The sequence below is a fragment of the Phyllobates terribilis genome, unplaced genomic scaffold (genome assembly GCF_046119375.1).
Source record: "Phyllobates terribilis strain yellow unplaced genomic scaffold, ASM4611937v1 Scaffold_271__1_contigs__length_2588678, whole genome shotgun sequence".
In the NCBI taxonomy this organism is placed as follows: Eukaryota; Metazoa; Chordata; class Amphibia; order Anura; family Dendrobatidae; genus Phyllobates; species Phyllobates terribilis.
Genome location: NW_027363031.1, coordinates 2388955 through 2399449, shown reverse-complemented (window position 1 = coordinate 2399449; position 10495 = coordinate 2388955). Strand labels below are relative to the sequence as shown.

Genomic DNA, 10495 nt, shown 5'->3' with positions numbered 1-10495 from the left:
CTGTAAGAAGCGATGACCATGTCATATGTGTCCCAAAATGTTATCAATAAAGTCCTCTTGCCCTTCAAAAAATAAGCCCCCACACAGCTCCATCAACCCGAAAAATGAAAATGTTACGGGTCTCAGAAAAAATGGTGACACCATCAAAAATAAGTTTTTTTCTTTTGCCAAAACTCTTGGAGAAGTTTGGTCTTGCTGTGATCACACTGAGGAGTAGGATCCTATTACCAGGTCATTTTTACCACACTATGTACGCTGTTAAAACCCTTCCCAGAAAAACAGTGTCAGGCTTTTTTTTTCCTCGCACTTTTACTGCACTTGGACTTTTTTCTCCGTTTTCTAGTACTATGTGGTAAATGAATGGTGGGATTTATAAGTACCGCTCGTCCTGCAAAATAACAAGACCTCACACTATGTGGACAGACATGAAAAAGTTATAGCCCTTGGAAAAAGCCAAGGAAAAAACAGAAAAAAAACATCAATTGGTTCTGTTGGGAAGAGGTAAAGCTGAAGAAACGCATGTAACAGCAGAATATGGAGGAAGGTGAGATATCACAGGCTGGTGGATACTACCTGCTCCATCGCTGGCAGAGTAACCCATCCCCATGGTGGCCGCTGAGATCTTCTCTTGTAGAAACGTATCCAAAATCTATAAAACATGGGGAACAGTCAGCAGAGGGTTTGGTGATTGGCTCATATTGGCGATATACCCAGGGGCATTACTGGGCACAGGGAAGATTGGGAATGAATAGGATTGGCTGTTAGATATGTGATCTCTTCAATTAAAGGGGATGTCTAGTTGGAACAAGTTCTCACTGATCTCTGGATAGGTGATGACTCTTAGATCGGTGGGTTTGGCCGCTATGACCCAATCAGCAGAACAGCACTTATAGATAGAAGTGAGCGAAGTGCAAATGTTCAACCGCCGGTCCGTTCATTCTCTATGGGGGGCGCTGTACTCCGCTTTCTCCTGCATAGAGAATGAATGGAGCGGTGGTCCGGGGAGGTACTAGCAGGGATTAGTTGGGTTCCCAGCAGATCTAGAAGTTGTCACTTATCATGTGTTGGGGAATAATGACTTCTCCTCTGATAAATGTGCTGATTCCTGTCAGTTGTGGTCGCTGAGTGCGTGTGATGGGATGTGGCTCCGTCCGTTATATTATATCACGTCTTATACCTATAATCTCGCTGATCGCAGGTGTCTGTCTTCACACTCAGATGAGATGGAACAAACTGACCATATAGAACTTTTTTTTTTTTTCTTCAAATTCAAACCGAGCAATCCTATTGGCCGAGTATGAATGCAGTTACCATGGTGACAGAAGTAGCTGCAGATTTAAAGGGACAAGATACTAATATTGTACTAAAGTGTATTTTATTATATACTTCACATAACTGACTGGGTACACCTTGGTGCTGGTGGGATGCCTTTTTTTTAATCAAACAACATGTTTACTAAGTACCCTATATTATATATATTTCCTATTGCTTTTTACTTACTTATAGCAGGGTATATGTTCATATTGTTTCTATCCTAAGTTTGTCTATTTTCTAATAGACGGTGGCAAACTTCTTCCTCGCCTTTGAAGCACAGCTTTCAATTATTCCTGTCGTAAACAAGGTAAAAAGCTTCGAGCTGAGCACGATCAGACTCCTTCAGTCCCGCAGCAGGTAAATCTGTGAACATCGCCGGCACTCCTGCTGTTCCTAGTACCGATCCCTCTGAGCGGCTGTGCAGTAATGAAGGCTGGATTCACCCCAAACTTGCTCGTCTTTTTTTTCGATTTCCAGTTCTGGTAATTAGTTATACACATGTGTATATCCAGTGGTCAACTCAAAACCTATGTATGGAAAATCAATTGTTTGCTGTATGCATCTCATTTGTAGGATGCACACTATTCATTTCAATATGGAGCGGAGTAGGAGGAGACTTTCATTACTGTTCCCTTTACTTCCTCCCTGCTGATAGGAAATGCCATGCTGTTTGCTTGTGTCCTGTGATTACAGCAGCCTGCAACAGTTTTCAAGTGTGCACTCCCCGGCTCAGGCATCAAGCAGTAAATGATAACATTAAAACGCTGCTACCCCTTTGTTAGTCACTTTTTTATCTTCTTCCCCTTCTACGAATGCTATAGTCCGTTATTCTAGAACTGCTCTGAAAATGGTTCTCTCTGGAGTGTTGGGATTTGGGTTTAGGGTGGGTTATGGGAATTGAAGTTCAGATACTTTGTTCATATTTTTACTATGGAATTACTATGTCATGTATGTTATTTGAAACATGGAATATTTGTAGTTGGAGTTTTTCAATAAAAATTATTTGATTAAAAAATTATGAAATTAAAATTCCTCTGTTCTTGAGAAAGCATAGGATTTTACTAAGAGGTAAATTGCACGTTCCTTGTTTTCCAGGCACTTTACATTTTTGCTAGTTTTGTACGATTACACAATCCCTTTTATAGGCCAGTGCCAGTTGTACATCTCTCCCTAAACTCTTGTTCACACTATATTTTAAGCCAGTTTTCTTATATGGTTTCTAGATGTTGTCCAGCTTTGATAAATAATTAGTATTTATACTTTTGCTTTTAGATAGACTTGAAGAAAGCAGATCTGGAAAGGGTGGAGAAACAAATTGAGAAGATGTTTGACGTTCCCGCTAGTGACTGTATCCGGGTACGATGCGCTCCAGATCAAAATCATTCCTGTAGGCAAATTTAACTCCGCTGTCTGTACCTTGTCTTTTTATTTTTTTCTACAAAATGTGGCTGGAAAAGGGGCAATGTAGCGAGGAATTGACATCAATTTTTGGTGTTAAAAAAAAGCAAAAAACTTTTGTGACGCATAATTTTTGCGCAAAAATGTGCAGCTTCCTATTTTACAGCACTCTTGCAACTTTTAGAAATTGGGCTTGGTAAGCCACACAGGTCTAAGAACGACGGGTGACGTTAAAAGTGGATAAAGATACACAGTGGCTCAGTGGTTAGCATTGTTGTTTTGCAGCACTGGGATCCTGGGTTCAAATCCCACCAAGGACGACATCTGCAAGAAGTTTGTATGTTCTCCCTGTGTTTGCGTGGGTTTCCTCCGGGTTCTCCGGTTTTCTCCCACACTCCAAAGACATACTGATAGGGAATGTAGATTGTGAGCCCCGATGGGGGCAGTGATGATAATGTCTGTAAAGTGCTGTGAAATTAATGGCGCTTTATAAGTGAGTAAAATAAATAAAGATAGATGGAAGTGCTACATAAACATTTATCAAACATTGTGCAACACTTTGATACATTTGGCACAAATAATGGTAACACAACCACAAGCAAAACTGACCTGAGAAAGTCCCTTTATGATACATTTTTCAGAAAGAATTTGAAAGATTTAAAGCGTTAGAAATGAACAAGATTATCCAATATCACAGAAAAAGGAAAAGTCTCCAGATGTCTTTATGCCGGATGCCGGTCTGTGTCCATACCTAAAGAAGAGCTGCCAAAAGAATGGGAAAGGAATCCTTTAGTAAACATAAATATCCATTGGGGTTTTAGGTGTTAAAAAAATGATCATATGAAAGATTTTGTGATCTGCGGTTACATGATTGTAATAACAACATTAAAGCCCCATTCAGATGTACAGGTTTTATCCATGAGAAACTGAGTAGAACGATATATAGGTTTGTGGGAGAAGATTCAGTATAAATTGTAATTTATTCATTAGATTTGAGAGTCCTCAGTGGTTGATACCTTTAATGGCTAACGGAAAAGATGGTAACAAATTGCAAGCTTTCCAGACTACTCCGGCTTCTTCATCAGGCAGACCTGAGACCTGAGTAGTCTGGAAAGCCTGCAATTTGTTACCTTTTAATGGCTAACGGAAAAGATGGTATCAACCACTGAGGACTCTCAAATCTAAATACTCTTCTATCTACTGGCTAATACGGTACAAAGATAGATGTTTTTCCTGTATCAATTTATTCAGTGGAATCCTGCTGTTTGTACAGATGAGTCCAGTGGGCGGTCCTACTAGTGATTGACAGCTATCTTTGCCTGCATGGTCATACAGGGAACTGTCAATCACTTAGTAGGACCGCCCACTGGACTAGTGTACATACGGCAGGACTTTTCACTGCATATAATGCCAGTTTTGCTGACTCTCTTCCCACAGATATGTCTATCAGTCTGATCAACTTCTCTGCTCTACAACACCCCCTACAGATCTTATACCATTTCAGCATGACAGGTTCCTTTAATCACCTGCAGATGACATAAGTAGCCATGTTCTGTGTGGCTTACGGAGGGGCTTGATTGCTTGTCAGCTTCAAACAGGTTTCATTTCTTCTGATTCGTTGTAGCCGAGTTCTAAACTGTATTAAGAAATTCATTTCTCTGTTTATTTCTATTAGATGTCGGGGAAGCTTGGAACAAATGTGGAAAGTGTTCTTCAAGAAGTTGTCAGGAGGCTTCCACCGTGAGTACGGACTAATGCGGCTCTATCCATCTTCTCTTTATTAAAGGGAACCTGTCACCTTGGAAAATGCTATGTACCTGCAGGTATAGGGTTAATCTGCAGATAAATATTGTTACAATGCTGCCCGGCCGCCTTATTGATAGTGTAGGTACCGGGAGAAAATTAACTTCTTTCCTCCCTGCAGCCGCCGGCCTTCACTCATCGTTGTGCACGGAGCGGCTACAGTCTTGGATCACAGCACCTCTCGCTATATCAGGGGTGACGGCTGTAAACCCGGCCCGGATTTTGATTGACAGCTTGCTCTGCACAGATGCGCTGCAGAACCACTTAGAATCTGAGTGAAGGAGTAGTATGTTCACAGATGGAGAATATGGCTCATCCACGTGCAGATCTGCTCCACGTCCGATTACATATTTGTGGGAGAAACCCTAGTGGCAGCCTCATATTTCTGACATGGATCCTCTAGCACTATTTGTGAAACTGCGGCTCCCAGCATAACTTGATGAGAGACCGTCAGTCTGCTGGGACCTGTAGTTTCACTACAGCAGGAGTGTCACAAGCTGCGGACCTCTGCTCACTCCAGCACTGGTCGGCATTTTCAGCACGTGAACGTACGCTATGCTTTCTGGAGACACAAGGGTGTAGATAATTTTATCAAACCCTTGACTGTAAGTTTGAACCCTAAGTGGATTATATTGTTCCCACAGTTTCAGTTTTGGACCATTTAAGGGGAATTTAAAGGGTTCTGGCCACTGATTTTCCTTAAAGGGGATCAGTATCCCTCTATGTCTTTGTATATACTTGATAAAGACCTATAACAGGTCGAAACGTTATGTGATGGCGGAATAAACTTTGTCTTTTGGAATTCATCACTCTGGACTGAACGCGGTTTACTTACCTTTATCCCCTTTAACAGGATGTCTTATTTTTGTGTTTTAGTCCCAAGATTGAAAAGGGCAGCCCTCTTAAAGCCCTGCTGTTTGACTCAACGTTTGATCACTACAGAGGCGTCGTAGCAGCATCGCCCTGTGTGGAGGTGACGTGTGTAAAGGCAATAAATCGTGTCTGCCCACTCTGGCAAGTGCTATGAAGTCAATGAGGTTGGCATACTGACCCCAGAGGAAGTGGCAGCCGAAAAACGAAGTTTTTTTTAATAATTTTATTAGCCTTTCCCTCTGTCTTCACCAATCAGCCCTCTGTATTGATGATCAGATCAAAGATGTAGACAGGGATTGTCTCACGCTGCATCTCCTTCCTGATTGTATCACTGAGAAGACAGAAGCTGCCCCATCCCATTCTCCAAGAAATGCAGAACCCAATGCATCTGCTGTCCGTCATCCGCTTATTGTCAGAGGACATCATTAGGGACTGCATTTTCTCATTGCTTAAGAAATTGTTGGGGGATCCTGCTAATTGCTGAATAATAAAACTGCAGCACCGCTCCATTTAAAGCAGTGTTTCCCAAACTCCAGTCCTCATGGCACCCAACAGGTCAGGTTTTCAGGATTTCCTCAGTATTACACATGTGATGAAAGTATCATCAAGGAATCCGGAATTCTCTCACCTGTGCAATACTATGGAAATCCTGAAGACATGACCTGTGGGGGGCCGTGAGGACTGGAGTTTGGGAAACACTGATTTTAAAGGGACTGTCAGCACAGAATGACTGTTGAAACCAAGTACAAGCGCTCCGTGGATCACGGCGTGGGCCAATCCTTTATATACACCTTCCCACCTGCTTGTTTTACCTCTGTCTCCTTCCTTCTCTGGTTCTATGAAGCCAGAGCTGTCAATCAAAGAAGAGGAGGGTGTGGATAGAGGGAAAACAAGCAGCCGGGAAGATAGATAGATAGATAGATAGATAGATAGATAACATTGCAATGCAATATATTGGTAAAAGCTAAGCACATATACTAAATGAGAACAGATACTACACTTGATGTTAGCCAAAAGGCCGAGAAGCGATAACCTGAATTGGTTTTGGCCTATGACTGCACCCTGGCTTCAAGAATGCACCCATTGTAGGGATAGGGACAAAGACTCCCCTTAGGAGGACATGTTGTTCATCAATAGACATCTTAAAACCCACAACTTTACTGCTTGTTGCAGCTGCAGCCCACGCATGCATTTTTAATCTGCATGAGTCTGCCTATTTTCAAACATTCTCCCCTCCCCCCCAATGTCCCATGTACCTGCAGACAAGGGGATGGGGAGAGGATAACTAATTAGTGAACAAACAAGCGGCGGTCCACCTTCTTCCTAGTCTGCAGGCTCCCTGCAGACTGTAGCTGACTGCCGAAGCACAGCCAGATAAAGGCTAGGAGCCCATTATGACATGTGCAATGATGTTCCATTCTTCCATTCTAGCATTATTCCATTGTTCCATTGTCCCATTCTCTTGCATTATTCCATTGTTCCATTCACTCATTACATCTATTGCAAGCAATCTATCTGCCTGGGTGAAAACCAATAGGATGCTCTGATTGACAGACATAGGTAGCACTTTAAAACAACATCTCGGACCAAACTTTTTTTTATCTTTTTTTCATCCATAGATAGAAAATTAAAGAAGTCAGTGCTCTTTCAGAGGGAGCCAGCATTTCACTAAAGAAATCGCAACGGCCCCACATTTTTTTTAAATGCGTGGTACTCAGCAACACCCAACTGATGGGACAGTTGAATTAAAAGAGTAGCAGCTGATAACAAGGCCACTGATTAGGTATATGGCGTATGTGCAAAGGTGTAGCAAAGGACAAATGCATTATTGCAGCTTATCTCAGAAAGGAAGGGATAGAAAGATAGATAGATTGGATGGATGGATGGATGGATGGATGGAGGGGCATATACACCTACCCAGGATGGATGGATGAATGGAAAAGCATATACATCTACCCAGGATGGATGGCTGGAGGGGCATTTACACCTACCCAGGATGGATGGATGCAGGGGCATAAACACCTACCCAGGATGCATGGATGGACGCATGGGGCTGAAGGGGGGTCAGGCTGGACACATGGGGACATGGATGGACGCATGGGGCTGAAGGGGGGGCAGGCTGGACATGTGGGGACATGGATGGACGCATGGAGCTGAAGGGGGGGCAGGCTGGACATGTGGGGACATGGATGGATGCATGGGACTGAAGGGGGGGCAGGCTGGACATGTGGGGACCTGGATGGATGCATGGGGCTGAAGGGGGGGCAGGCTGGACACGTGGTTACCTGGATGGATGCATGGGGCTGAAGGGGGGGCAGGCTGGACACGTGGCGACCTGGATGGACGCATGAGGCTGAAGGGGGGGCAGGCTGGACACGTGGGGACCTGGATGGACGCATGGGGCTGAAGCGGGGCAGGCTGGACACGTGGCAACCTGGATGGACGCATGAGGCTGAAGGGGGGGCAGACTGGACACGTGGGACCTGGATGGACGCATGGGGCTGAAGGGGGGGCAGACTGGACACGTGGGACCTGGATGGACGCATGGGGCTGAAGGGGGGGCAGGCTGGACACGTGGGGACCTGGATGGACGCATGGAGGTGAAGGGGGGCAAGCTGGACACGTGGGGACCTGGATGGACGCATGGAGGTGAAGGGGGGCAAGCTGGACACGTGGGGACCTGGATAGATATATGGGGTGGGGTGGGATGCATATATGGGGGGGCTAGGATGGATATATATAAATCAAAACTGTTATATATATATGATATAGATATAGATATATATAGATATATGGGACAGAATGGATATATGAAGGGGGGCAGGCTGGACACATGGAGGCCAGGATGGATATATAGGAGGGGCATGGGTTGCAAAGGATGCTCACCAGAGGGATATATTCCTGAAAAGGAGTCAATCATAATCAGTGTCCCGGGATTACGGCTACAAAAATGAATTAAAGGGTTATTCCCATCTTCATAGATATTGTAAAAACCTGCACTTTTGCAATTTACTGCTTCTTGACATTTGCAGCCGTTCTTGAGATATTAAGACTTTTCTTTTGTTTACAGATCGTTGCCTAGGAGACCGACCACCGCTGCTGTCTCGATAGTAACCACTGTGCTAAAGTTGGCTGGGATTGGGAGGTAACAGCGCGCTCCAGCAAACCGGGCCCAGATTACTGATATATCCATTATTTGATGCATCTACCTTAAAAGCCTTGATTTGCTCGGTGATGGCAGAACACATGAGAACTATGCGGCTTTCCTTCTTTTCCTCGTCCACCGAATCCTTATCTTCAGACAGTGTCCGGTGTTGAGACGCCTTTTTCTTCTCCTCTTCTAACGTCTTCTGCTTCTGCTGAAACAGTTTCATCATCTTGTAGACCTCTCGGAGGAATTCGTCCACCTCGGCTTCCATGCTTTCTCCGTTCAGGTCAAGGAAAGCGCCGTCGATCCACCTGGAAGCGTGAGATTTTTCAAGACATATTTTGATAAATTTCATGTTTTTAGCTCATCTATTACTGTTTATTCTGCTTTTTTTCTCTTCTACATCTATGGCTATGGTTGTCCCATAAATAATGTTTAATCACCTATCCACAAGGTTGTTGATAAATGTCTGATCACTGGGAGTCTGACTGCTGCAGCCCCCAGCAGTTTTGAAAGCGGTGGTCCTAGATACAGCTTTGTGAATGAAGCATGTGTGCATCTATGGGAGTGATGGCTATGCATGCGCATGACTGCTCCCACAGACATGAATGGAGCACTGGCTATGCATGCGCACGATCACTCCATTCACACAGCAGACTTTGGAACCTCTGTCCTCAGTATTAGAGCACCCCTACCGATCATACATTTATCTCCTATTTTGCAGAAGGGATTGTCCGGCCTTGGGGTACAAGTCTACAGTCTATGTAACTGCAGACTTTTAAATTCTCAAATTGCACGCACTGCGAGGATTTTCCGGTGCCGGGAACGGGCTGTTATGTGACCACAAGTATGTGATTTGCATACTTCAGACCACATTCCGACTAGACGTGTCTGGCTCCACTCAATGTGCTTGCATTGAGCAAGGCCGGATATGTCTAGTTGGGATGTGACCGTATATATGCAAATCACATACTTGCTGTCACATGCCTGTGCTCCCGATGCTGGAGAATCCTTATTACGCGCACAGTACACATGCTGTGAGGATTCACATGACTGCAGTCACATGGAGTGACTGCAGACTTGTGCCCCAAGGCCGGACAGCCCTTTAATAACACATAATCCCCTTGTAATATATGCAAGACTTTTGGCGCTTGGTTATTTCCAGGACCGAAGAACAGTGATGGGGACAGAACGATTGGTTATTAGATATACTTTGTCCCTATAAGGTTACAAGGGGCGAAGTGCTGTAGATAAAGATGATTTTTGCTGCCATAAATGATTCGTTCCCAACGAATTAGTGTTTTGCTTGTTCATCGGGTGATTACAGGCACATTTACACGGGCTGATAATTGGGAATGATCATCAGCTTGTTTAAATGTACCATTTACTCTCCACTTCAGATCACGTCTGGTGTTAATAAATAACGGCATGCCAAGAGTTAACTCAGAATTCCCCAATGGGGTGCACATACTTTTTTTCAGTTTTTTGCCATTTGTAAATCAGTGCAAAAAGTTTCTGGTAAGGTTCGATGTTGACTTTTGAAGAATCCAGCTCAGGGTATGTTGTAAGGTCCCATTTATACAGTGCTTCTTCTTTGTTAATATAAGCCACCGCCTCCTCTGCGTCTGCTATTCGCTTCTGTACAGTCCTCACATCTGTCACTTACTGAAACCAGGCACAATAAACACAGATAAGTAAAGGGTTAACCGGACTGCCTCCGTTAAAGAAAATGAGTTAGACAGTCACAAGTTACAGTATGAGACTGACTTCTTACCGGTGAACTTTACTTCTCATTTGCAGAATACAGACTCCTATATGCTCCACTTTATAGACAGCTGATGTCAGAGGTGTAACTTTCAGGCCTTTCAGGTCTATTGGACACAAATCGTTTCAGGCCTATTGGACGCAACGCGTTTCAGGCCTACTGGACGCAATGCGTTTCAGGCCTATTGGAATCAA

At 44.0% G+C, this 10495-nt stretch overlaps 1 long non-coding RNA gene and 1 pseudogene across 1 annotated transcript; one reads left to right on the top strand and one right to left on the bottom strand.

The window, feature by feature from the left end:
- The first annotated feature begins 4386 nt into the window (after nt 1-4386).
- LOC141219421 (uncharacterized) lies at nt 4387-9361 on the top strand. Its single transcript, XR_012287897.1, has 3 exons — nt 4387-4452; nt 5392-5552; nt 8459-9361. It is a non-coding gene; the product is annotated as an uncharacterized lncRNA (long non-coding RNA).
- LOC141219423 (U2 spliceosomal RNA) lies at nt 6305-6418 on the bottom strand (annotated as a pseudogene).
- Nucleotides 9362-10495: the final 1134 nt, after the last annotated feature.